This window comes from Sciurus carolinensis, chromosome 7 (assembly GCF_902686445.1).
Source record: "Sciurus carolinensis chromosome 7, mSciCar1.2, whole genome shotgun sequence".
In the NCBI taxonomy this organism is placed as follows: Eukaryota; Metazoa; Chordata; class Mammalia; order Rodentia; family Sciuridae; genus Sciurus; species Sciurus carolinensis.
This window is the reverse complement of record NC_062219.1, coordinates 135,397,211-135,403,271: the sequence shown is the minus strand read 5'-3', so window position 1 is coordinate 135,403,271 and position 6,061 is coordinate 135,397,211. Positions and strand designations below refer to the sequence as shown.

Genomic DNA, 6,061 nt, shown 5'->3' with positions numbered 1-6,061 from the left:
AGCTTTCTGACCTCGAATTATGCAGGGATGCCCTCAGAGAGTGGCATTTTGCTCAACATTTATATTTTAAGCACAATCTTTGACTCCTCAAAAAGTCAAAGAAAGGAAATCTGCAGAACACTATGTGGAAAATGATTTGAGTTCACATGTATAACTCATAAAGGAATGTGATATAGCTTATATCATACAAGCAACATTAAGACAGAAGTAAATGAAAAAGAAATCCAATAGAAGTTCTTGAGCCCTCAAGGAATAGAATAGGCACTTCAGAACTTAGTCAAAAAGACCTCAGTTTTTCAGTGGCCAGACCGTAGCTGGGTGCTCAATTTCAGTGTTAAAAGCTTTGTTTAAGGCTGGGGATGTAGCTTAGTTGGTAGAGTGCTTGCCTGGCAAGCACAAGGCCCTGGGTTCAATCCCCAGCACAGCAAAAAAAAAAAAAAAAAAAACTTTGTTTCTGCAAATATCGAACAGATCATTACTTCTGAGAGGCAAAAAATTGAGCATCAGGAGCCAGAGAAAGAGTCAGCAAGGAATTGGAACTCAATGAAATGAAGAGTCCATAGGAGGCTATAGCTTATAGGAAAGACTTTCCTGTTTTTCAATTAATATTGATTTCTATTTATACAAGCTATGGGGAGAGGTTTCAAATATTGAATTTCTTTTGAATAGTTGAAAATATATTTGTTAGATGTGGGGGGGGGGTTTCACTCCAGGACATTTGGACGTGGCCTCTGATGTATGCAATTCCTCTACCTGTGCCTGCCAACACCTTGACCCTCCTTTCTACTGTCTACCTGTCTGCCTCTCTGCCCTCCGCTGTCCAAGAAAGGATATGATTTCTCCCAGGCTGTCAGAGACAAATTTGCAGTGACAGCAAGCCCCTTGCTTGACTCCTCTCTTCCTTAGATTCCTCCTAGTAAATATTTTTAGGAATTTGAAAAAAAATATATAGAAAGGTAAAGAGTTAATTTGATGAAATTTCATACTTTGGTAATTCAGAATTGATAACTTTTTAATATTCAGTCATGTCTGTTTCAGTGTTCTGTATTACTAAGAAATACATCTTAAGAATCTCCTTTTGTCATTTTAAGAAGTTGTAATGATCCTTTTCTCCAAAGACAATTATTTTCAAGAGTTTTGTGGGTGCCCTTCTACTGAAGTTCACATATATTTCCCCATCTCATTTTGTTCTTTTCATTTGCTTCTCTTTCTGATTTCCATTTGATGTAGTTTAATTTGTTCACTTTTCCCACCTTCACTGAGTTAATAATTATGCATCTATTTCCCATGGTTAACCCTACATTAACCAAGCACATGCTTAAACTTACTTCCTTCTAACATCTCAAGTTAGCCAGAACCAATATCTCCTTATCAAAATAGGATCCCAAGCACACTTCTGTTTTACTCCTCTCTCTGTGAAGCACTTCCCCAAAGCCTTCACCATTTTAATATCAAGAATATTAATTTTGGGCTGGGGAGATAGCTTAGCTAGTAGAGTGCTTGCCTCGCAAGCACAAGGCCCTAAGTTTGATCCCCAGTACCGCAAAAAAAAAAAAAAAAAAAAAAAAAAAAAAAATATATATATATATATATATATATATATATATAAATTTCAATGTAAAAATTGCAATCAGTGCTTATTTATACAGCACCACATTTGACTGAGCTTTTTGACTCACCTGATGGCTTGGATGTCATTTGTCTCCTGAGTTAATTGTTCTTCATGTTGGAGCACTTCTTTCAGAGAAGCTATGGATATGGTAAGTTTTCAGAGTTCTTGGATGCTTGAAAATGTGCCAATTTTGCCTTTATACTTGGCTTATATTTCCTTGACTATAGAATTTTATATTCCACTATTTTCCCTTCAGTTCTTAAAAATAGTGCTCCATTATCTTCTCACCTCCAGTACTTCTGAGGAGACATCAGGTGTCAACTTGACCTCAGTTTTTTTTAAGTAATCTGCTTCTTTGCTAGTCACTTTTGGAACTTTTGTCCTTGGTATTCTGAAGTTTTACTACTATATACCTGGGAACATTTATTTTTTTCCTTTTCTTTTTATCCTCTCATATTCAGTGGGCATTTCAATGTGAGAATTTTCCTGGAAGGTTCTTAACTATCACTCCTGTTACTGAATTAGGTTAATTTTGCCCACAGAACAATCACTGAGATGACTTTTTGCAAAGGAGAAAGAATGTATTCATAAGGCAGCTGAGCATGGGGAGACCCAAGTCTCAAATCCACCTTCCCAAGGATAGAGTTTGGGATAAATAAGCAGGAGGATTTAAGGCATGGGAAAGGTGGTTGGAGGTGAAGTAATCAGTGGTCTGCACATGTGTAAGTGAACTTCATGATTCTTCATAGAACATGTTCAGAAAATGATGGCGTTAGTGTGAACTGAGGTTGGGCTTTTCAGGCTCCTGAAAGTTCATCTGCTGGACACTTGTGCAGGTCCAAGTGAAGAGTCAGTAGTTTCAACAAAAATGGCCTTCTGGTTCCTGATAAGTAATTCAGGCAACTGCTATCATCATGCCCCACATACCAGAGGCGTTATCTAGAATAAAGCTAGTGGGAGACTAATGATATGTTGCTTAGCTGTGTGACCTTCAAAGTTTGTGATTTTAAAAAGTCAACTAAGAGTTAGTAACTGACAGAAAGTGAAAGTGGTTTGTTTAGGTCTCCCCTCAGTTTCCTTTCCTTACATGTTGCTGTCTTCCATTCTGTTATGTCTTTTAGGAAAGCATATGAGAGAGATCTAACCTCCATGTCTCTCAACTTTTCTCTTAAACTTTCTTTGGCCTGGAATTCTGTAAGAACTCCTTCCTGGTCTTTCTAACCCACTACTTCACTCCTTATATCCATTTTTCTACTCAAAAACATCTATTCAGTTGCTTTTAAATTTCAATGACCATATTTATAATTTTCATTTTCAAAATCTTTAATGTGTGTATGTGTGTGTGTGTGTGTGTGTGTGTGTGTGTGCGTGTGTGTGTGTATGTGTATAACTACTACCATGGATATGACATATACTTACTCCATGGATATGACACTCCCCCTTATCTCTCTGATACAGGGCCACCCAAGTCTTATTGATCTTGAAACTTCTACAATTTGAGTGCTTCCTTTAAGAAAAAAAAAAAAAAAAAAACTTGATGAAATAACATTATTTAGAATGAAAAAATAAGTCATAACACATTTTGGTAGTCTTGGAGTTTTAGGTTCCTCGAGGAAGCTCACCAGAAATACTTACCTAACAGTTTGTCTCCCTCCTGATCTAGAATGTTCTATAACTCCTGGTAACTCCTAGCCTTTACAGGGACTCACACATCCACACATGCATAGTCTTTTCAGTCATCGCTGGTGTTTGATGTGAGGAAGAGTCTGGGTATGTGTTAAATCTACTTTCCTGGAACTACAGCTCTGGCTTTCACTGAGGTTTGTGGGAATGGCTTTCACTTCTCTTTTTCATCCATTTCTTTGTTTTTATCTATTGTTGTAAGTTAGTAGTTGTTTATGATCCTATTGTGGTTATATATTTATTATAGTCTCCAACCCTTTTTGAAATTAATAAACATACACATATAGTGTGAGAAAAGAAATTGGTGACGTTTCTATCTAAATTTATTTTCGAGGAATATAGCAAAATACAAAAATGCTTTAAAATATTTGTGTTTAGGCAAACTACCTTCAGGAGATAAAAATATAATCTAGTATGCTGGTAGTTAAAAAGATACACATTTTGGTGTTGTTTACTAATCCCCTGAGAATTTCTGTTCACTAATGTTCTTTGAGAAATTTGTACTCTCTAAAATATAATTAAAGGACTAAAGATAAGTAAATTAAAATAATTTCATTCTTTAAAGAACCATTTTTTTTTCTTTTCAAAGGAGACAAATTCTTACTTTCATTTATTTTAAGTGAAAATGGTTAAAAAGGCCAAAGCTCTCCCAGACAGAGCCTTTGTGTAAAATATGCAGCTGAGGCCAGGCACGGTGGCACACACCTGTAATCCCAGTGGCTTGGAGGCTGAGACAGGAAGATTGCGAGTTCAAAGCCAGCCTCAGCAACTTAGTGAGGCCCTGTCTCAAAATAAAAAATTAAAAGTGCCTCAGCAAAAGCAAGGCACTAAGCAACTCACTGAGACCCTGTCTCTAAATAAAAAATACAAAATAGTGCTGGAGATGTGGCTCAGTGGCCAAGTGCCCCTGAGTTCAATCCCCAGTACCCTCCCCCCAAAAAAATGCAGCCGAGTGTACATGTGTATGAGCTTCCCCCTTCTTCCTCAGTTTTTGTTCCATCTACCTTCCCTATTGGCTGGTGCTGTGTACATTTAGGACTGGTCTTTCCAGCTCAGTTTGCTGACCCACATGTCAGCCATCTCTGGAAACACCCTCAGAGATAAACCACCAAGTGTGCTTTACCAATTTCTCTCAATCCAGTCAAATTGACAATCAAGATTAAGCATCACAGATTCTTCTAGACATGTAGAGTAAACACAGGGGATAATGTAGTAAAATCCATTATAATGAATTCAAACTCCATCAGCATGGGAATTCTTAGTGCCTGTAATCTGAGCAACTTGGGATGCTGAGGCAGGAGGATTGCAAGTTTGAGGCCAACCTCTGCAATTTAATGAAGACCTGTCTCAAAATAAAAAAATCAAAAGGGCTGGGGTGTGGCTCAGTCATTAGGGTTCAATCTCTGGTACCAAAAAAAAAAAAAAAAAAAAAAAAAAAAAAAATCATTGCAGGTTTTAAAATACCATGGGATGATAGGATGAATAACTTCTAATGCTCTATAGCACAGTAGGATAACTATGCTTGGCAACAATCTAATGTATATTTCAAAACAGCTAGTAGAAAAGATTTTGACGGTTTTCAATGCAAAGAAATGATAAATAGTTAACGTAATGGATATGCCATTCACTCTGATCTAATCAGTACACATTATACACATGCATTGAAATATCACACTATCCCCCATATATCTGTACAATATTTTGGTCAATTAAAAATAATTTTTTTAAAAAATTAAAAAATAAAGGTAGAAAAGCAAAAAAAAAAAAAAAATCAGTCTAGAAAGAGATTTTGTGTAATGTATGTCAGAAGTTGACTGTTCGTACACACCACTTAACAAGTAATTTGGGGGCCATTTCCTCTTTATCTCTACTCCCTCTTCAGTGAACCAGTAATGAGAGCTGTCTAGATGGCTCATCACTAACTTGTCCCCAAGGGCCTGCAGAGTGCTTCTGCCTCCTTAAATACCAAATGTACTGCAGAATCCAGGATGGTTTAGGCCACAGGGAGAATCAGGCTATGTTCTGTTTTGGTGTATTACCTACAATAACTGTGTTTTGTTCCTTCTGACTAGACTTATCCATTTTCTTCTAGGTCAGTAATAATTTTCACTTCCTGGGAAGAACTGCCATGACCCCGGTGAACAACTTACTTGCCTGCTGGCCCTCCCCCTACCCCCTTTCCTTCCTTCCTCCTCCCTCCCTCTGTCCCTTCCTTCCTTCCTTCCTTCCTTTTTGGTGTTGGGGATTGCCAGGCAGGTGCTCTGCCCCTGAGCCACATCCCCAGCCCCTGCTGGCTATTCAAAGAGCATCGGTAAATTGCCAGTGTTCACTTCCATTGCAGTTCTTGGAAGAGATCTTGAAATTGCCCACACTCCTCTTTGCTTTCCTGAGTTTGGGTTTATTAGTTTTGTGATATTTTTAAAGAAGAAGTTGCAAAGAAGCTTATCTAGATACTTGGTAATGGCTAAAGTCATGCTTACTGAACATATTCTGGAATTAACATACATATTGCCAATAACATGTTACACAGGTTACCACGACCCTTCTGCCCTCCTGTTTTAGAAGCTTAACTCTGAAGCCCTGTGTAAATATAACACCTGTCAAGGCTTGACATATACATTGAGCTATTTTCTAAACCAGTGTTCTTTCAGTCTTTTCTTATGAAGTTACAGAACCAAAACAAAATAAGATTCATGTTTGGTCCTATAAAGCTGCTTAACAAAACAGCACATACTAGGTGCTTTATAAACAACAAAATATTATTTC

At 37.4% G+C, this 6,061-nt stretch overlaps 1 non-coding gene across 1 annotated transcript; it reads left to right on the top strand.

Annotated features, from left to right (window-relative positions):
• The first annotated feature begins 351 nt into the window (after positions 1 to 351).
• On the top strand, positions 352 to 428 carry Trnaa-ggc (transfer RNA alanine (anticodon GGC)). Its single transcript has one exon. It is a non-coding gene; the product is annotated as a tRNA-Ala (tRNA).
• The last annotated feature ends 5,633 nt before the right edge of the window (positions 429 to 6,061 follow it).